A 22,364-nucleotide genomic window follows, 5' to 3' on the forward strand; every position below is an offset into this window, starting at 1 on the left:
GTCTTTACCATTATTGGATATTAGCTTAAAGGACATTAAACATTGTCCAATGGGGATTAGCAGTCAAATCCTAATTAGACATTTCAATAAATGCAACATTCGGAATGTTGAGGTTCAAAGGTCGGTCTTGAAAAACTGAAAAACCAACAGGATGTTCGTTGAGGCCGTTCTTGTCCCCTATAGTAATTCTGTACTGATGAAAAGTAATGCACTGTACGTAAATAACCCACTTACTCAATTTGTATATAACTTTCGTAATCAATTCAGATACATTCAACGTAACTATGAGCTATGACAGACGACTTAGTTTAAAGAGAGCAAAGTCCACATAGGGAGGAGGATGGGGTGGTTGGACAGGGATTGTCAACCAGGAGACTGCTGTTTGTTTCCCAGGTGAAATGGGAAGTTAACATTGACTTAATTGTAATGTAACTTCTATTGTTAAGAAATGCCAACAATTTAAAACCCAAAACACAAACCTTTCCTCAACCTAGGGAACAATAGTTGTATTGCTTCCTTAACTTAACCATGTTATTCAAACGTGTTTACCTAAACCCAACCTCGTTTTCTGTTCACTGGTGTAGTGATTGGTCATTTTCTTGGACATTTGTAGTAAAATTCATGGGAAAAAAGATATCACATTAGCATTAGCATTGTCACATCCACGAGGATCCAGTAATTTACTAACCATTTCCAAAGGTGCTATATGAATTAAGTATGCTTAAGTATTGAGATATTTTGGAGCTTTTGATCATATCACGTGATCGTCTTCAGCACGTACATTTACCCAATTGATATGACAATTGTACATAGTTACATTTCAATCCAGTTTGGACCACGAAAAAAAAGGGAATTGGAAAATCTACATCTGCAATCTGGACAAATGCAATCTGCTGAGGAAGATCATTTAGTACGCCATAGCTCCGGAACCGTTTTTTAAAAACTAGGCCAAGAGGGGTGTTTTTTTGTTAATGGAAATACAAAATAAATAGTAACACCTAAGGTAATGCTTCCTTACTGATTTTGAGGAAACGGTTTGTTAAGTCTGTAGTTTTCATTTAGCAGTTCCTTACAGATTTCAGTATAAGAATCCATAAACTAGGACGCAGTAAGAATAATTGCTGCAAACAGGCTGAATCTACAATATTTCAAACCTACAGTAATGCAGCTTGTTGCTCTTCAATAGCATCCTCCCTCTCCCTCTTTCTCCTCCGTTCATCCTGCTTTCCTCTCAGCCACTCTTCCCCTCTCGTATATTTCCCGTGCCTCTCCACACCTTGTCTTCCCCTTCGCAATTTATGAATCCCTCTCTCTCCTCTCTCTTCTCTCCGTCCTCATGTCTCTAAATCTGTCATCCCTTCTTTATTCACTCTATTCCTCTCCTCCCTCAAAAATTCCATTTTCCTCATCCTTCTTTTTTCTCCCTCTCTAGCTTCCTACATCAGTTAAATCCTCTTTATTCTCGGTTTTGTTTTTCAGTTCATCCCTCCCCTTTACACGTATCACTTCAGATCCAGTGCACTCTAAAAACAAATGCCTTGGCTCAACAAAGAAAATCAACGCAACAGTTTGCATCGATGTTTATTGAGTTAAGACAACTTCTAATGAAATTGTCTTAAAGCAACAAAGTTATTTGAGTTAGGGGAGAAGGCTTTTCTTCTACAATCAGAGGTGTTTTTAATTACCACTTACTTAATAATTGGTAGCATAAACACAAGTGTTGAAGTTCAACTCAAAAGATCAAGTTGTTCCGACTAGTTTTACCACATGATTTAAAAGGAATTTTAAGTTGTATGTACTTAATTACCATCATTGTGAACACACGTTTTTAAGTTGACAACCATTTATAAATGAAGTTGCTCCAAATATATTGTATTCAATAGTTGTTTTGCTTAGCTTTTTCATGTTTTTGCCTTTAAAGAAAGAAATTAATTGATTCCACAACAAAAATATTAGGCAATTGCCTAATATTTTTGTTGTGGAATCAATTAATTTCACTTTTTATTTTGAACTGCAGTTGTTTATTTCAACACATGAGTTTCAATCAGGAGAGAATTCATTTAGTTTGAACATTTATTGACACATGCCATACTGTATGATAAGGTGCACGAACACCTGAAATCACAGCTGACTGCAGGAGAGAGGAGAACCATGTTATAGTTTGGCTACAGCACAGTGATTGGCTGCTGGAGAATGAGGTGAAATGTAATAGGTTAAAGAGAACGCCTGTGATGAGCTGATTATATGCGGCTGCAGAGTGAATGTATATACACCCAGTCTTCCTGAAAGAACTTGCGCTGAGCTTCATTTAAATCTTGAAAAAAAAGATAAATAACACAAATTTAAATTGCCCCACAAATAATAAATAAACACATTAGCCATATTACCATGGGACATGGGGACACAGCAAATACATGCTGCCATCACAACGAAGTTAGAGGCCTTTGCATATTTAAAACCAGTGCCTAATATATAAAATATGTAAAGTTTTTGTAAAACTCCAGAAACAAATTCTCAATGGCCACCAGTCTGCAGATCACACACATCCATTTTACAAAAGATGTAACAAAGATGTTTACACTGCCGACAGTCATTATTTCAAACAGTATGAACACATTTAACGCAGAATGCTTGCTCATTCATTTGTTTCCCTCGACCACGATGGTTGCCACCGTATGGTCAGATCCTGGGGTGGACCGGTCACTAATGAAGGCGATAGTCATGTCCTTTTGAAGCACATTAAATAATAGGTTAGCGCATCAGAGATAATGAATTAGGTAATTGCATACTTTTTAAACTCTTAGAGAATTCAGAGACATTATTACCAGCTGCTAAAGCAACGCTGGTCTTGTTTTCACCTATTGAGTCTGCATGTGTGTCGTCATGGCAATGTGGTCCTGAAGACACACAGAGGTGCTTTTGATTACTTTGCCTAGTGTTTAAATGCATGTGAACATATTTTGTCAATCACAACCGTGGAAGTTTTAGTGTACCTTCTTTTTTTTGCAGGTTCCATACACTATTTGAACTGGTTAAGTGAAGAGCAGAAAGCCACTTTTCAAATGTTACACAATCCTTTTCCCATGCCATTGCTGTCAACACCTATCCATGCTGAACGCTGCTAAGATATTATTGATTGGGGTGTGGCCAAAAGTGCAATATGCTTCACTATGTAACTGACAGAGAGCAGTGCTTTTGTCCTGTGCCCATGGATTTTATTTTATTTCAAGATTTTTAATTACGCCGCTAAACTCCTTGAAAAGGTCCTCTTCCTTTTCTCCATGGTACACGACAAGGCAGCGGATGGCTATAGTTCTCTGCGTACTTCAATTGTATTGTGCTATTTTTGAAAAAGGAAAAAAAGATAAATGACCTAAATGAATATATTCTGAATGAGAGACTGCCAACAACTTGCATTTCAATGACAACTCTAAATAACGATCCTACCTCAAGAAGCATCCTTGATTTGCTTCTTGAGATTCATTTTGAATAAAAAGCGATATCACAATAGTAACCAAAGTATGTTTACGCTCACAGTAGCCTCTACTACTTTGTACCCTCTCACAGAACTATTGACAGTTCAAAGGCTGCTTATTTTGGTCAAACAGCAATTTGCCTATACAGTGCAACTACAAGGCTATCTACTGTATTTGAATGACAACAGATGACACTCACCTTAAAATGTCCTTTGTATATTTCTATTTGTCTTAACTGTGGGAACTTGTCCAGGCATGTTAAGTGGGAGTGGACTTGAAATCCTTAACTCAAGGTGTAGAACAATTAAGTTATCAAGCCAATTGCATTACTTACTACAACTTGAATTTAGTTTTAAGTCAATTAATGCAGAAATCAGAGTTCAAATTACACACAATATTAAGTTGATGTAATTACCAACATGATTACGTCAACACAACTTATAAATTAATGTTTGCAACTTAAAATGTTTATCTAAATCAATGAACTCACATTTTATCTTGCAACCATGCATTTAATGAAGTGGAGGTGAAAGGTCGCCTGAATTCGTTTTTAGAGTGTGTAATTGTTTTAAAAATAAATAAACATCAACTATACGGCTTCACAGCAGTTACACTGAGATTTGTTTTTACTCGTGTGATGATCACTCAGGAAGGAAGATTGAAATATTTGAAGGAACTTTATATTTTTGATTTGGTTCACTACACTTCAATGGCTCAGGGATTCGGTATATCACAGGAGCGCCGGGGGACAAAATGGATTAGGTTTACCACGGAGCAATTATAATAGAGAAAACAGAAGCATCTCCCTTGCACTGAGCTAATGTTTCTCCTCGTCCCTTTCTCCCTTTCTTCTTCCTTGTTTATGTCCCCTCTGCCATTTCCTACTCTATTTCCTGCCTTCTTTTTTCGTCTCTTTGATGTTCAGTCCCCCTGATGGAAGAACATTTAATCAACAACCTCATTGTTCTTAAAGAGTAACTAACCAGCCAATTACAATTTTTTGCTGACCTCCAGTGGTTTGGTTTCTCACCTTGCTGCAGTGATGTACAGGTGTGACATCACAGACCACACCCAGCAGTAATGTGATCTACTGTATATATCACATTTAGTCATTTTAGAATACATCTTTATGTACATTTACTTTAGCGGGATTCTAAAAGGAGAATTTTTTCTAGGAAACAGTATTTTCGAATAAAAATGTTACATTTGCACATTCAATTGTGTAACAAGGAGTAGACTTATGATTCCTTTATATTGAGTTGTTTACAAAAATCATAAAACTCAAGGATAACTGTAATTGTAATTAACTTAACTTTGCATTGATTTGGTCACCTTTAATGGTGATAACTTAGCGCATTGTCGTTGAATGCCATAAGCTCGTAAATAAAATAAAAAGTAGTAAAGTGACATTTTATCCGGTTTTAAGCCACATGTTTATGATACTGTTGAGCAAGCAAGACACCTCCACTTACTCTATGTCTGTATGTTCTGCTTTATAAAGTGATAAAAAGATACATAAACATTTGTGGCGTGATAAATGATGCATCCAAATTCCCCGCTGTAAAAACCTTCAATTTAAATCGACAATAAATTAAAAAAGAATCTTGAAACAAGCTTTATCCAGCTTTCAGATTTCTGTAACTTTGTCTATTTGTGTTTGTAGATTTATACTTAACTTGCATTAGAAAATGCCTGAATAAAAAAATACATGTTTTCTTAATGTCAGTAATCAACTGGGGAAGTTTCATTATGTTATCCATATTCACCTCTAGTTTATTCCAACATTTAGTACAAACATATCCACATCTCTCAAATGTTTCTCTTACTCAAAGCAAGTAATCTCTCCACATATCACATTCTATCCCTAAAAACATGGCAAAAAAAGTATTTTTTATAACAGTAGTATTGCATTATTGAGAGATACAAAGATATATCGAAAATACTCACTGCAAAAAACCTTTAACTCTATATGTCAAGGATTTTTACTCCAACTGTCAGATGTCTGTTATGAAAATAATTGGCAAATTAGCACACATTTATTGAGATTGCACATTATTTGCATTCTTTACAAAACTTGTAATACGAAAAGAATTGTCTCAATGGTAAATATGAATTGGGGAAGTGTACTGAAGGTCTAACATAAGTAAAGGATCTGAATACTTTGAACACTAGCCTCCTCTCTTCTCTAATCCTCTCTTATCGCTCCATTCCTGCTGTACACTCCCCCTCCCCTCCCCATCCTGTAATAGATGGACGATGTTGTTCGGTGTGACGGAGTCATTCTGCTGCCAGTCCATCTACCTACTGGTCAGATCTATAGGACAGCAGCTTAACACTATAAATCAACACACACACACACACACACACACACACACCTGCAGCCCCCGATGGGTGTCTGCTCCCCCTCCAATCTGACGATTGATGCGCACCTTGTCGCTAAACAGCCCAGATAATTAAACCCCTCGCTTCCCTCCCTTGTGTGCGTAGGTGTGTGTGTGTGAAAGCCCTGCTGTTGCAGTGTAGCACAGGCATACACACATCCACTCTGTCTTCCTCTCACACACACACCATTACACTACAAACGCACACTTTCTTTCTGTCGTTGCACAAACACACAATCTCTCTTTCTCTTTACGCACACTCACAGAGATAAAAAGAGAGGGAGGAATGGAGGGAGAGAAAGCACCTGCTGGGCTGTAAAGCACTCAGACAAACGGCGTCTGTGTGTGAGAAGACTTGAACAAATGGGAAAATTATACAGTGGAACCAAAACGGCACCCTTTCAACCCAAAGGTGCTTCGACCGGCTCAATGGATTCTTGGAGCATAATGTCACAGCTTTGTTATTTATATAACCACAGTGTGAGACTAAGTTTGTACACATGAATTCAAACTCAACTCTTGTTAACGGTCTATAGGGTTTGGTTATATATGAGCATGATTAAGAAGATTAGTTTATGTGAAAGCATGGATAGATTACTGAACAGTCCGATCAGACACTTTTTGAAGGGACAATAACATGTCTTAGTGCAGTGGTTTTGAACCGAGTTAACTTCCAAACTAGTAACATGTTAGGATATGAACTCTTCATGATAATGGACAATATAATGCAGTTTTCACATTTGAAGGGGTCAATGTTGAGGACACTTTGGTCACAGTTCTCATTAATATAATCAACACTTATGCCCCTTTCACACCAGCGCTTTTTCAGCTCCGGCTCGGAGCTGGAGCCTGAAAGCGCCGGTTTTTCCTGTTCACACCGCAGCGGCGCCGGCTCTTAGCTCCGGAATCGGGTTCACTTTCCCAGCTCCAAAACATTGTCGGTCCAGAGGCAAGAGCTTCGGAGCTAAGAGGTGGCGTCGCTACGTCTCTCTTACGTCGAGGCGTGCAGGAAACTAAACCCACCTCCCATGGGTCGACTGTTTATGCCTGCCTCCAAGCAGTAGTGCCTATAAACACACTTTATAAGTCAGGACACTAACCAGGCTTCGTGTGATTCTGTTTATTTGTACCTTACTTTGACCATCCGTTTCACTGTTATCGCTATTGTGGAGAGAGGCAGACGTGTGTTTTGTATTATTGCAGCTATCGGATGCAAAGTAGTCAGTTTAGCTTCGGTGCTATGCTAACATCACCCGTTTTATACCAGAGAAACTTTCATAACAGTGTTGTGATACCCAAACAGTGTAATTCAGACTGGACACACATTCACTAGGCTAAGGGGAAACTGGGGATATGCATCAGCTGCTGTGTGAGTCGGACAGTGAATACTTTAGAGCGGCCCGCTGCAGTGTGAGCTAACGGGAGCTAACGGGAGAGTAAACTCCCGTGGAAGAGCAGCACTGCAGCGGTCGGTAAATGCTGCAGAAACACATTAATAAACAATGAACCACGGCCACTCTGGAGCAAAGTATAAGGTTGGAGAAGTCGTTATTCAATTATTCTGGCTTTGTGTGATTAAAAGCAACATGATCATCGACCCGACGCTGTTGTTTGTTGTTGTGAGCGCCGTAATGGCTGCCGTTGGGGGGCAAATCAGCGATGTAAACGGTGACGTCATGACGCAGCAGGGGCAGCTCTGGGGCGCAAGTGGGCGGTGTGAACAGAGCGGGAGCTGAAAGGGAAACCGGAGGCTGAATCAGAAAAGCTCCCGCTCGGAGCTAGAAAGGGAAAAGCGCTGGTGTGAAAGCCGCATAGTGTCATATTAAGTTGGAAGTTTTAACAATGTATACATTACTTAAAGCCATTTCAACCATTTGCCAATACAGTACCTGCAAATTAACTATTTCAGAAATGTACCCCTTACATTTAGCTAACGAGTGCAGCTGAATGTTGCTTATTTGCTATGTATCTATTTAACATGTATCCAATATTTAAAGGGGACCCAAATCTCTAAAAACGGGGGCACAATGGAGCTGATCCAGATTTGCGTCCGATATTACGTAATATCGGAAATGTGGACCCACGGCCCTATCAGAAACGTTGCTATCAGAAACAATGCTCGACTGTTTTGGACGTAATAATGGTCGGTGTTTACATTAGCATCGCTAACACTCAGCTAACCTGTACTGCACAGAGCATATGTGTGAAGAAGCAGGAAATAAAAGGAACTCACCTTTGAGCTCCATACTGTTTCAGAAAGAGTCCTTGATAATCCATGATATGGCGTTTCATCACGGCAGTATTTAGTTTAGACAGTAGCTGCCGGGTCCCGCATGAGCTCAGCCCCCTCCTTTTTTCTTTTTTATTAATTTTTATACTCAAAATCAGCACTTTTGAAACAGGAAGTGAAATAGAGGGATATGAGGCATGGCTTAGAATGGGTGATTCTGTTTGGTTTTTTGAGCAAAACATTCATATACATGTTTTTATATATTTGTATATATCTGAGACCTATGCTATTGCCTAAAAATAACATGATAGGTGATCTTTAAGCTATTTTAACAATGTTTTAGTTGTTGTAGGTCATTCTTGCTATTATGTTGTTATCCATTTAAACTGTTGTCTCATTCGGCTACTTTTGGTAATTCAGATGTTAAGCCATTATGTTTAGCTAACGCATTATTCCATCTGGCTAGCTCTTAATTTAAGCTATCAATTTAACATTTGAAGGGTCAATGTTGAGGACACTTTGATCACATTTTAAATCCTATGAACTCGATTTAGAATGTAACATTAGGTCGGAGGTTTTTAACCATCAATCCATTACTTTCGGATCTATTCAGAAATGTAGCTTTTACGTTTAGCTAATAAGTAGCTATCCAGCTTGCTTTACTTTTTAGCTATGCAATTATTTAACAATGTATTACTTTAAGGTATTTGTATGTTGTTTGTAGGTTATTCTAGCTGTACTAGCTAACAACTTTTACAGTTTACTCATTGGACTACTTTTTCAGATAGTAAGCCGTGATGTTCAGCTAACTATTTCTGCCATCTGGCTAGCTCTTACCTTTTAGCTATCAAATTAACATTTAAAACATTATTTAGCAAATTCAACTATTTAGCTATTTCAATATATAACTTATTAGAGCCTATTACTTTTACTTAGTTAACTATTTCAACCATTTTTTTAATTACTTTTATTTTTTTTAAACCATTTAGCCAATACTTTGAGGGAGGCTTCAATGACTATACTCCCTTTCTTTTAGTGTTTTCTTTTTTAAATATAGTAAAGCTACGTCCAAATGCTACTGTACTTCTATTGGGGATTCAGTCTTAGTTGAAATGTAATGAAACAACTACAAAAAAGCAAAATGACTTAAAGGTAGGGTAGGTAGTTCACTTCAGAAACCTACCTGTCAGCCTTCCATCTCGTGCACACACTTATCTCCTGCCCTCATTGGTCATGTGCGTATTCGTGTGTGTTGCAGGAGGGGCTCTGTAAGGAAGTCTGAAGGAAGGGGCAGATTTGTTCCGGTTGTGTACTTTCAAATTCTAGTGCACTCGAGCTGGTTTCTCCATACTCCATTCTTACTTAAGAGACAACTTAACATTGTAGTTTGTCTCCCTCAGTTTGAGTGTCTAGCTCCTATGTGTAAAATTGGCATAGGCTCATTATAAATCCCAAATAAGAACACTGAATGTGAACGTGAACTCAAGAAAAACATATTTCCTAATTTTCCAGTTAACTTCGGCTGTATTTATCCTGCACCACAAACATCTCCGGCTTTATCGCTCCAGCTGCTCTCCCCTTGAGGGAATGCCTCTCACCCATGAAACCCGGCTTTTAGCGCACTCATGTTTCTTCATACGAACACATGCAGTTTGATGAATGAATAATGAGCAGCCTATGGCCTCACGGTGACTTCAAGGACCAACACAGACGAATCAAAGTGATAAAGACTTGATTTTCCAGCAAAATCCAGCTCTCGGCTTCTCACTAATGCACAGACACGTATGCCATTAGACGACACACTTTATCACTCCTGTTGTAAAACGGTCCTGTGCCATCAGTCTCTCACCTCTCACATACACCCACGGACCAGGAGAATAACAACTCTCTCTGTATTCATCTCTCACGTACACAAGTAGACATTAAGTAAACTCATCACATGTGCGTACAATCGGACCGTGACATCCTCTTACCTGGCGTTTTTGGAGTAACTAATCCTGAATCCAAGCGGCAGAATCTTGACCAGTCGTTGCCGAAATAATCCCACCTCTGGTTCTCTCCTCGAGTGTCTTCTTTTAAATAAAAGGATAGAGGTCGTTTGTCATTCTCTCTGCCAAAAAAAACCGAGATTAACTGCCTGAAAGAGGAAAGTCTCGCTTCTTGCGAAAATAATACAATCCCTCTCTACTCCAAATCCGCTCCAATTAACCGCAGCAACGCATCTTTCCTCCTTACTTGTGTCTCTGTTTCGGTTGGGGTGTAAAACAGTAGGTAGACCTCTGCGTTCAGCCTGTCTCTGTCCGGGCACTGGTGTGGAAGAGCCGCTCTACTTTGCGCAGCCAAAAATAACTTCCAATCTCCAAACTGGAATCCCGCGAAGCACTTGCGCTATAACAATCCTTATTACATTATTATAATGATGTCAAATGGAGATAGTTGGGTCAATTACGAGTTTTTGCTCATTCTTGGAGTAGCCTACTTTATGGTACTTTATGCCCTTGTTGTATTCTAACATGTATTCATTGCAGAGTGTGAAGACGTAATGTTGTATTTGTAAAGATAGATTTATGTAGGGGTATCATTATTTGTTTTTACTTTATTATACGTTTTATTATAGGGTTATTCTTGGTTTGAGGGCCAAATTGGGAAAATAGATCGCCCTTAATGATGAGATAATCGATTAATTGTCTCCCACTTTGCAGGTTGGTGTCGTTAATATATTGATTAATCGATTAACCAATCAAGAGGAGATGTTAGAGAAGCTGCAGTGCAGGGTTTCCCCTTTTTTCGTCTTAAATCCAACACCAAGTGTTATGGTTGCAAATGTCAATTAAGAAATTGATTACAGCCGGCAGTGCATATCCAGATATAAATCGAAGATATGAAATGAAAAGCTTCAGGTCTTTTCTGCTCTTTTTGTCCTAATCCATTCGATAAGACATCTTTGGAAATAAGATACCACGCGTGTTCTTCATGTATCTCCTTTACTTTTCTCCTTCTCTGTCCAAAAACACGTTCCTTCCAGGTCAGAGTGCTTTACCCTCCTGGATCCGATCCCGAACTGCACTTCTGTGCCAAAATCACTCGCAGAAAGTCCACTTGGAATGACTTTTGGAAATCCTTCAGCGCAGGAGCAGCGGCGGAAGGAAAAGCGCGAAGCCTTCAGGTGCTTCTTATGTGCTCCTCCACAGCGAGTGGGAGAGAAAGGGGGAGGAGGAGGAGGGAGAGAAGCTGGGTGCACTCGCTCTCAGCAAAATAATAGACAGAACAGAAGGAGAGATGTTGGGGAAATAGTCCGTTACTGTGATTAAAACCAGAAAAGAGAAACCCTACTTTTGGCTCGTTAGCCGAAATAACTGGAAAGAAAAGGGGAGTGAAAGATCTTTAGTCTAGAAATAACAACGTCTCTTTACTGGTTTCCCTCAGATACTTCACCACCTGCCCGGGGAAGGACAGATAAGAGACATCCAATCTGCCACATTTTGCGGAGGCTTTTATCCAAAGTGCCTTAAGAGAGTCCACCAGAGAGCGCGGAGCAGCCAGGATATATATGAGAGAGAGGAGAGAGAGAGAGAGAGAGAGAGAGGAGAGAGAGGAGAGAGAGAGGAGAGAGAGAGAATCTTCAATTGAAGTTGCATGGGGGGATGTTTCCATATTTCACCTGATTCATTTTTAATTGACAGATGAGGATATCAAGTTGAAAAGGTAAGAGAGACAAAAAGAGAGGTTAAAGAAGAGACATAAAGGATGATAGAGAGAACATAATGCAACTGTGCTGTTGGTTTGTAGTTTGAGTTTCAGGATATTGAAAAGTGCCGCTTTGTTGCCCCCTATTGGCAGTGGAGAGAAATTATCTGGAGGATGAAGAGAGGAAGGGTGGAATTACGACGTAAGAAAGGACAAAGGGAAGGAAGAATTGTCACACAAAATGGGTGAATGGATGGATGGACGGACTGATTCTTAGCTGTTACATATATTTTATTCTACAGCATTTTGCTCAAGTAGAGCATCTTGTGTGGATATATAGTAAAAAACTGCAAGTGGACAGTTATTGTTGAAACTGCTGAATAAGAAGATGAAAAAGAGAGCTCTGCTGTGCATAGTAACATACTTATGTAGAACATAAGATACCATTCATATAAAGATGAAAATCAAAAGGCCTTCCAAATTAAATGACAAAATAGTTTAAAGCAACTCATTAAACATTTAGTTACTTATGTTGTCAACGCCCACCAAGAATAAACCTCAGGGCAACAAGCTCAGCTCGTTTTCAGCTGAGTGAGTTTCAAGAGAAAAAAGCCATGCCGATGTGGCCACTTTTTGTCTTGACAGGTAGGCTACTGCTAAGGTTTGCTAGCTGGCTAACTTCCTTAAATAACCGGCAATTTACATCGACACTGTCAATTAAATGTTCACGTTGTGCATCAGAGTGGGAACCACTGTGCTGTGAGGGGGGATGAGGTATGCTCCATCTAGTGGGTGATTGAACAGACACAACATCATGAAAATAGCTAACCTGTTGATAGTTTGTGTTTTTCCATCACCCTCTATAAAACAACGAAGGACACAAATCATAAAAACATGAACTCACAGACAATTGTGGAGAAGTATAACAAGCAAGCCACGCCAAGATGGCCGCTTTTTGTGTTCCCTAATCACTAATGGTGTTGTTGCCACCAATGCAACAGGATTTCAACAGAATCAGATCATTTTACGGACGACCCAGTCAAGGATCTGCTTCACTAACGTTTACACAGAGTGACACACACAAACGGTACGAGGGTATACAGTTGAGATTGCATAACACAAAGGTAAGTCATTCAAAAAAACATGAGCTACATATATAGAAACTCTACATCCAGGCCTCATTAAAAATCTGCATTGAGCAGTCTGGCAAATGGTACAGCTGTAGCTCTAGGATGAAGTATAATGAGTATTCATTAGAGCATGGGTCCAGCAAACCATGAATTAAGTCACACTTAAAATGAATGAGTTGCATGATATGAATAATGTCCATTGGGGACTGTAATGTACATTTCCTAGGCTAAAATGTGCACAAGTTGCACAGGGATTGTTCACTAAAGACAGTAAGAAATGTGAAATCATGAACATTTAAATGCATTACATATAAACAGACGCTAGGAAGGATAATTCAGTTGCACAGCAAGGACATGTGTGTGTGGCAAGTGTTGTTAAAGCTGCTTATCCTGAATGATAGCTTCTGTGAAGAGGCACAGGTGATTTTGGGTATCATTGAGCGCCTCAAGATGGAAAGCTTTGGAACAGATGGTTAACTTGATGAATAGGGTCACTGGCAATCCTTCCTGCCCTTTCACTGACCCTGGTGTCATGCCGTTCCTAGATGGAGGGCAGCAGACAGCCAATGAGCCACTCACCAGTGCGGAAAATATGCTGGAGCTTATCCCTGGAAAAGGAGACAGTCTAAACTGGGATGGAAAGTGTCAGGATGCTTATTATTAGTGTTAGTGATTTTCTAAAATTGGGCTTAAAGACAGAAAGTAGTCGAAAGAAAAACAACCAAACCCAAACCAACTGTATATGTAAAGGAAACATTCATTTGAAAGGCCTTTAAACACCAGTTTTGTGTAATTAATTTAAACATCAATATATATTTTGTAACTGTTCTCTTTTACATGAGTACTTTAACATAGAATGTGAATATAATGTGGCAAAACAAGCAATGTTATTCTATGTAAAGCAAGGTTGGTATTGTGGGGCGGTGGTGGCGAAGTCGATAGGGACTTGGCTTGGCAACTGGAAGGTCACCAGTTCAAGTCCCGGCAAGACCAAGTGCTACCGAGGTGTCCCTGAGCAAGGCACCGTTCCCCACACTGCTCCCCGGGTGCTGTTCAAAATGGCAGCCCACTGCTCCTAACACTAGGATGGGTCAAATGCAGAGATTAATAAAGTATATCAAACTGGTACCTTACACAACATTTCGATCATATCTCAAAGATTGTAACTATTTATCCTGTGAGGACCATGGACATCTCAATGTGTTTTGTGGTTGAGGTATTTAAGTCCTGAAGGAAAAACTGTCCACTTCAAACTTGAATGTCAACTTCATGTTGGTACTTTAAAAAAAGTCGGGAGATCCCTGTCAGAGCGCGCTCTGGCAAGGAGATTATGTATCAGAGTGGATAAAACAGGTTTCCCATCGTGTGTTGAAGGTTGTTGATGAAGGTTTTCAGAGAAAGATGAGCGTTCCTGTGGCTTCACATAGAAATCACTCCTGTGTTTACAGTGTTCGGCACTTGGCACGACAGGTACTTGAGAGACTACTGTTTTGTAGTGATGATGGAGACATAGCACTCTCCAACTGTGCTTTTGTTCTACATTTGAACTGAAGTTTGGACATGTCTACCTGCCTTCTGCATTAATGTGATCGAACCATAACAGATCAATCAATCAATCAATCAATCAATGTTTATTTATATAGCCCAATATCACAAATGTTACATTTGTCTCAGTGGTCTTCACAGTGTGTACAGAATATCAGTATGACAATACGACACCCTCTGTCCTTAGACCCTCACATCGTACAAGGAAAACTTCCAAAGAAAACCCAGTTTAAAGGGAAAAATGGGAGAAACCTCAGGAGAGCAACAGAGGAGGGATCCCTCTCCCAGGACGGACCAGACGTGCAATAGATGCCGTGTGTAAATTGAAAAGATAATACATTTGCAACATAGGTAGTCCAAATGTTTGGAAATGCATGTGTGTATAATAGGAAGATGAATCCACGAGGATATCCATCGAGGACCTATGATCCAGGACCACAGCCACGACTCAAGATCCAGCGCTCGCGATCCAGGACCGCAGGATCATCCATGACTCCGGATCCCAGCGTATATAGACACCAGAAAAGAAAGACATTTGGGGAAGCTGGGTTAATCGGAACATGAGTGTACACGGGTATAGACAGAGAGAAGGAAGAAAGTAAGATGTCCCCCGACAAACTAAGCCTATATCAGCAAAACTAGGGGCTGAATCTAATCAGCCCTAACTATAAGCTTTATCAAAAAGGAAGGTCTTAAGCGCACTCTTAAAAACGGATAGGGTGTCTGCCGCCCCGAACACAAACTGGAAGCTGATTCCACAAATGTGGAGCTTGATAAGAAAAGGCTCTGGCTCCCATTGTACTTTTAAAGATTCTAGGAACAACCAACAACCCTGCATTCTTGGAACGCAATGCCCTAGTAGGACAGTAGGGTATAATGAGTTCTTTAAGGTAAGATGGCGCCTGCCCATTAAGGGCTTTGTAGGCGAGAAGAGAATTTTAAATTCTATCCTGTGTTCGATAGGGAGCCAGTGTAAGGCAGCCAGAACAGGAGTAATGTGGTCCCTTTCCTAACTCTGGTTAGTACACGAGCCGCAGCATTTTGAATCAGCTGAAGCGACTTGATTGACTTCTTAGTACTCCCTGATAATAGAGAGTTACAATAATCCAGCCTAGAAGTAACAAATGCATGGACTAGTTCTCTGCATCGTTTTGAGGCAAGATATGCCTGATTTTTGCAATGTTACGTAGATGGAAGTAGGCGGTCCTTGAAATTGATTTTATGTGGGCGTTAAAGGATAAATCCTGATCAAATATAACACCAAGATTCCTTACAGTCTCACTGGAGGCCAAATTAATGCCATCCATAGTTAGTATGTCTTTAGATAATTTGTTTCGTAGATTCTTCGGGCCAAGTACAATAACTTCAGTTTTGGTCGTGTTTAACATCAAAAAGTTTAAGGTCATCCACGTTTTTAAGTCCTTAAGTCAGTCTTGAATTTTATTTAGATGATTAATTTCATCAGGCTTGATTGATAAATATAGTTGAGTATCATCCGCATAACAATGAAAGTTTACAGAATGATTCCTTATAATATTGCCTAACGGAAGCATATATAATGTGAACAAAATAGGTCCGAGCACTGAGCCCTGTGGCACTCCGTGGCTAACTTTGGTTTGCGTGGAAGATTCATCGTTAACACGTACAAACTGAGAGCGTTCAGATAGATAGGACCTAAACCAGCCTAAAGCAGTTCCCTGTATGCCAACTAAGTGCTCTAGTCTTGACATTTAAACTCATTTACACAGCTACAGTGTAGTTGTGTAATGAAAAACGTTGGTCATATGAATACAATACATAAAACAAATGAAAAGAAAAAGCAGTCTTTTGGCCTGTGGGATAAAACAGACTCTGGTTATCTTTGTCCTTATGCTGTGGTACAGGACAATCAGGACGGGGTCGACAATCACAGAGGCGGTTATCTCAACTGTGAGGGAGAGGTTACTACAAAATAAAAACAGGAACTTGAGCTAGATAAATTAACTTCACGTAAATGCCTGGACACCAGAAGAACAGCCATGAAGGGTGTTGCAGAATGAGGCGATTGAACCTTAAATGGTAGGGTAAAAGCTCCTCTGTCTTTGTTGTCTCTTCTGTGTTTCATTCCTCCAGACACCCTGAATGAAGACTGCATAGCCAGGATGTTTGCTTTTCATTTGCTTTTATCTGTCCTGATAGAGGGCCTGGCATGCCATTTGCCGGAGGGGAGATGTACACAGCGGCAGAATGATTGAAGCAAAATGGCTCGCAGCAGCGTTTCGAGAATGAGAAATCCAAGTTGTGATTCAACAGGCGTGACTGAGAACCACTTGTTTGTGATATTAAAACATACATCTCCTCCCTTTTGTACATCTCCACATCTCATCAGCAGCTGTTGGTTAAAAAGTCCATGGGAGAGCTCAGAAAGGTAGATAAAGACCAGTAGGCAGAGAGTCAAATAAAGAAGTAATCCACTTTGTGGAGAAAAATACTTAATTCACAAGGAACAAATCTGAAACAAACTGCAAAGTGCCAAAGACAGAGAAAGTGTAATCTGTAGTTAATGACAGGAAGTGATTTACTTTGTCTAGGTTAACCTCTATCAGTTCCAGTGTAAGGAAAGTGTTCACCAAACAGTAAGAGGGAGGTTTGTGTTCCTCGATAATCAACATTATTGTGTTAATAAATTAAAATAACACATGGTTCCTAGCAAAATGAGCAATTAGGCCTGTTTGTGACCTAATTTATGATTAAGCTATTCATTAAGTTTGTTTGATCTCCATTTTCTTAATGGGCCCTAATACAAGATGCAGTACACAAACAAAAATATTCGTGTCTCTATTGACATTGATTGCTGGGATAAATCAGCCCACAAAATTATTTGCATATGATTAAGGTAACAAAAAAAGTGTTTACAGAGTTCCATAGCCTTTAGCATTACTTTAAATTCCATGGATTTACAAACTTTATCACAAAGAAAGCTTTCTGACAGGGCTGATCAAAACAGAACACATTGCTGTGGACCACAAAGTAGGCATAGTGGATTGAACAATTCAGGGTGGATGAAAATAAATATAGTTGAAATCAGGAGAGAACTAATTTCTTGCTTTAACAACATTTATTGACACATGCGCCATATGAAAAGCGTCTTTGGGTTCAAGAAAAGCGCTATAGAAATACAATTTATTATTATTATTATTATGATATAAATGTTACTAGTCTTCGGTGATTAGACCCCGATCCTGATATCGTATATATCTTAAGAGGGAAATGCAGCTGTGAGTATAATATAAAATAAAACCCCGGGCTCTAGACACTGGTGGTGATGTTGAAGATCTTGATTTGATGAGGAAGTGGGAAGAAGAGGATACTGGAGATCTGGATTTGATGAGAAGATGGGATGAGGTGTGGTCTTCAGATTAGCTCTCCTGGGCACTGGATGTGATGAAAGGAGGTAGATGGGGTGGAGGCGGCCAGCGTGAACACCTGAAATCACAGCTGACTGGTGAGATAAGAACGATTTAAACGTTTGACTGCAGCTTGATGATTGGCTGCTAGAGATTGTGGTGAAATGTAATTGGTTAAAAGAGAACACCTTAATGAGCTGATTATATGTAGCTGTGTAGTGAATGAATGTATAGCCAGTCTTCCTGCTTGAACTTGCGCTGAGCTTCATATAGCATCACTTTCCACAGGGAAAAAAAGTTAAATGCAAAGCAATGTTGATCATAAATGTGAAAATTAACTGTTTGTGTTCCAACCCTACATACAGTACACCATGTGAGCAATGTAGACTATACTGTTTTGTTCACATGTTAACTTAATCATAATATATTGCATTTCATGACAAAGGAATAAAAACATAGACAGGACCATTAGATCCTTCTAATACTAGTGTTGTATGGGAAACACAACCCTGCTGGTTCACTTTGAGTGCACATATCTCATCTAAGGTATGTCGCCTTACAGCATAGTCCAGAGAGAGCAAATAATTACATCATCCACATGGCCTACAGTAATAATAATAAATAATATTTTTATAGCGCTTTTCTTGAACCCAAAAATGCTTAATTCCACTCATTCAGATCCCAACTGAATAACCACATTTTCCAAATGACCTGAAACAAACAATGATCAATTGTATTCTCTGCTTGACTTGTCTCCAACACTCGAAGTCTGTGACAATGTTAATCTTTTGGAAAATGTGCTTAAGTGTGAAAAAAGTTAACAATGGACTAAGGGTCATATTGAAGGATTACTATGCTTAAACATGAGATAATATGGTATAGTGGTACAGACATTTATGGTGACTTAATGAGGTTAAATTGTTAACATAGGTTCAGGAGCATGGCCACGCCTAAAACTCCGCCTCGAACCACGGCCACCACTATTTATATCTGGCAAAACTTCCGGCCACTGCTTGTCTCCATCCTTTCAAGGACTGACAGCCAGACCATGATTCACGCCACGCGTCGTCACGGTTCAAACAAGCTAAACGCTACCACGAGAACATTCAACTTACCATGGATTCCAAACTGCTGATCAACTCACCGGAGTCAGACGAAGATCTCTTCGACATCGGCTACCCGCCATCCACGTTTCAGCAGTTGGATCTAAGCCAAGCATCCGAACGGAGCCGCGTGCGCTCGGCAATCAGTGTCCCACACACCAGCCACCACCGCTCCAACTCAAGCTCCCCCAACCAGACACCTCCTACTCAGACAGGTCCCAGGCTTCGTCTACTCCGCCAGCGAGGGCAAACAACCGGGGCCACAACAGGCACAGCCAGCTCCAATCTCCCCACCAACGGCAGCCTGCCTCATTAGCAGCCCCCGGCCACTTGCAGCGGCGCACTCGACACGCCTCTCGGACGGTGCCGCGCTCCGAAACGGAGCCCGAACTCAGGAGGTGGACAGTCATTCAACTCCAACGTTTCCTGAAAGAAAACGGCATCCACTTTCACCGAAATGACAACAAGGCTAGACTGTTCAACCTCTACAAAGCCTACAGCAGCACAACGGCAAGAACAACGACACATACAGCTCTTCCTGCTCCAGAGCCAACCACCGCGCGGCGCACGCGCGCACCACGGGTCGTGACGTCACAGGCCTCCGTCCTCCTCCTCGGACACAGCCCCCCCTGGTGGGGGCCAGGTCGTATTGCCCTCTGTGCCTGCTCACTGGCTTCACGAAAATCTCCTTGCACATACATCCCTTCATCCCTCCATCCTTTCTTCTTCTTCTTTCCTACCTTCAGCAGTCCACAGCAACCCAGCTTCTGCTTACCTTCCTCCTCTAGCAGATGCTCCGGTCTCTCTCTCTCCGACCCTCGCATTGAGCAGACGCTCCGGTCTCTCTCTCTCCGACCCTCGCCGTGAGCAGATGCTCCGGTCTCTCTCTCTCTGAACTTTGCAGTGAGCAGACTTTCTCACCAATGGCTTCACCCATGGTTTCCACCCAGGCATAGCAATACTGCCTGACACATCTCACATCTGCCACCACCTTCAGTCTGCTTTAACAGAACCTCACACCTTCGACACCTTACTGGCCAAAGAAGTCAAAGAAGGATTCATGATAGGCCATTCGATAGTCCCCAAACAACCACAGACTCCCCCATGTGCTCCATCTTCTCGACTTCTTTCTCACAGTCACTCCACCATCCTCACCCCCCTGCCACGGGCTGAGCACACTCATACAAATATTTTTCAGACCTTGGCATTCCTCTGTCTGAGGAGAAAACCTCAGGGCCTACAACCTCCATTGAGTTTCTAGGCGTCACCCTGGACTCAATGTCTTTCCGGACTTCTCCATCCTCAGAGAAAGTACAGCGCATCACTCTCCTCTTGTCAAACTACTTACAGGCAGACAGATGCACGAAACGGCAGCTGTTAGCCCTCCACGGCAAACGACTCTCATATTCACACTCCGGAATAAAACGGATCAGCTGGGAATTTCTTTCCCCATCCACATCTTCCGCCTGAATTCGTATCCCAGCCATACGAGCCACTAACCAAATACTTCAGCGCAAGGTACGATGCATACGCAACGCCTCAACACCCACTCTTTCTCACCGAAACAGCGTATCACGCTTACATCCGCAACAATCTTAATGATCTCAGACACGCACACACTTAAGTCAGCTGCTTTAATCCGACTCTTTTGGGAGCCCGTAATCAGCCCACGCAGATCATGCCGGAGACGGAACCCCCACTCTGAGTCTCCCACTGCACGGACCACAGCTCGTCCTCCCAGATCATCTCTTCACCCCCCTCATATCATTCACATGTTACTTCAATAAACTTACAAACATCACATTGTTGTAGCGTGGTTCCTGCTAGTGAAATGAGGTTAAATTGTTAACATAGGTTCAGGAGCATGGCCACGCCTAAAACTCTGCCTCGAACCACGGCCACCACTATTTATATCCGGCCACTGCTTGTCTCCATCCTTTCAACCCACCCTCCCTCTCCCTTCTACCCATACAGTTCCCCTTCCGACTCACACCGAGCGATACATCCATCCATCCCTTCTTCCCTCCCTCAACATCCCTACAGCCCCCCATCCCTCCATCCCTCATCCCTTCATCCCAACATCCCTCATCCCAACATCCCAACATCCCTCATCCCTACATCCCTCATCCCTCCATCCCAACATCCTCTGCCCGTCACCATTTATATTTAAACGGTGCATGTTTATATACTGCGTATACTAACACCTTAATTCCAGGTATCATCTGGGGGGCCCGCAATCAGCCCACGCAGATCATGCCGGAGACGGAACCCCCACTCTGAGTCTCCCACTGCACGGACCACAGCTCGTCCTCCCAGATCATCTCTTCATCCCCCTCATATCATTCACATGTTACTTCAATAAACTTACAAACATCACATTGTTGTGTCCCCCGGCAGGAGAGTAGACGGCGGGACCTCCAACGAGACAGGACAAAGGGTTGGCAGGACCCCCGGCAGGAGAGTAGTCGGCGGGGCCTCCAACGGCACAGGACAAAGGGTTGGCAGGACCCCCGGCAGGAAAGTAGTCGGCGGAACCTCCAACGAGACAGGACAAAGGGTTGGCAGGACCCCCAGCAGGAGAGTAGTCGGCGGGGCCTCCAACGGCACAGGACTAAGAGTTGGCAGGACCCCCGGCAGGAGAGTAGTCGGCGGGACCTCCAACGAGACAGGACAAGGAGCTGGCAGGCCCCCCGGCAGGAGAGTAGACGGCGGGACCTCCAACGGGACAGCCATACGATTGGTAGGACCCCTGGCAGAGGAGTAGTCGACGGGGCCTCCAACGGGACAGGACATGGAGTTGGCAGGACCCCCAGCGGAACCTCCAACGGACCAGGACATTGGGTAGGGACTTGAGACGTGACTCAAGAGGGGACTCGAGAGGGGACCCAAGGGGGAACTCGAGTGGGGACTCGAGAGGAGACTCGAGAGGAGACTCGAGAGGGGACTCGAGAGGAGGGACTAGAGGAGGGAACTCGAGAGGGGACTCGAGGACTCCGTGGACCTCCATAAACCAGACGAGTTCCATAAACAACTCCTGGACAGGAGCAGGAACTGGGGCAGAAGCACGGGTTGACTCAGGCGGAACCCACCAAGGCGTATGGTGCCAGGTTGGGAATTGGGAGACATGGAGATAGCATGCCTGGGGCTAGCAGGCCGGGAATCAGGTTTGACCTCAAAGCTGCCAAAAAAGTCCTCCACCCACTCGGGTAGCAACTCCCTCAACCAGGGCCTTGAGGTTACCTCCTGGCGTGCCGCAGAAAAAACGGACTGCCTCTCTTCACTACTGGAGGCATATTTAAAGTCATTCCTCAAACATGTCAAATTGTACTCTACCTCGTACAAACTGTCCGCTGGGTCCATTCTTGGTCGATTCGTAATGTTACGATGTGTGAAGCAGGTAGGACCCAAATGCAGCTTAATGTGAAA

At 41.9% G+C, this 22,364-nt stretch overlaps 1 protein-coding gene across 4 annotated transcripts in view; it reads right to left on the reverse strand.

Moving 5' to 3' along the window:
- The window catches only part of il1rapl2 (interleukin 1 receptor accessory protein-like 2), a 630,266-nt gene extending 618,713 nt beyond the window's left edge, over positions 1 to 11,553 (reverse strand). For all 4 annotated transcript variants that reach the window (XM_034092584.1, XM_034092583.1, XM_071204669.1 and 1 more), the window contains exon 1: positions 10,061 to 11,553. The gene's annotated coding sequence lies outside the window, so the exon portion shown is untranslated. The remainder of the gene's footprint in view (positions 1 to 10,060) is intronic.
- Positions 11,554 to 22,364: the final 10,811 nt, after the last annotated feature.

Source organism: Pseudochaenichthys georgianus, chromosome 10 (assembly GCF_902827115.2).
Source record: "Pseudochaenichthys georgianus chromosome 10, fPseGeo1.2, whole genome shotgun sequence".
In the NCBI taxonomy this organism is placed as follows: domain Eukaryota; kingdom Metazoa; phylum Chordata; class Actinopteri; order Perciformes; family Channichthyidae; genus Pseudochaenichthys; species Pseudochaenichthys georgianus.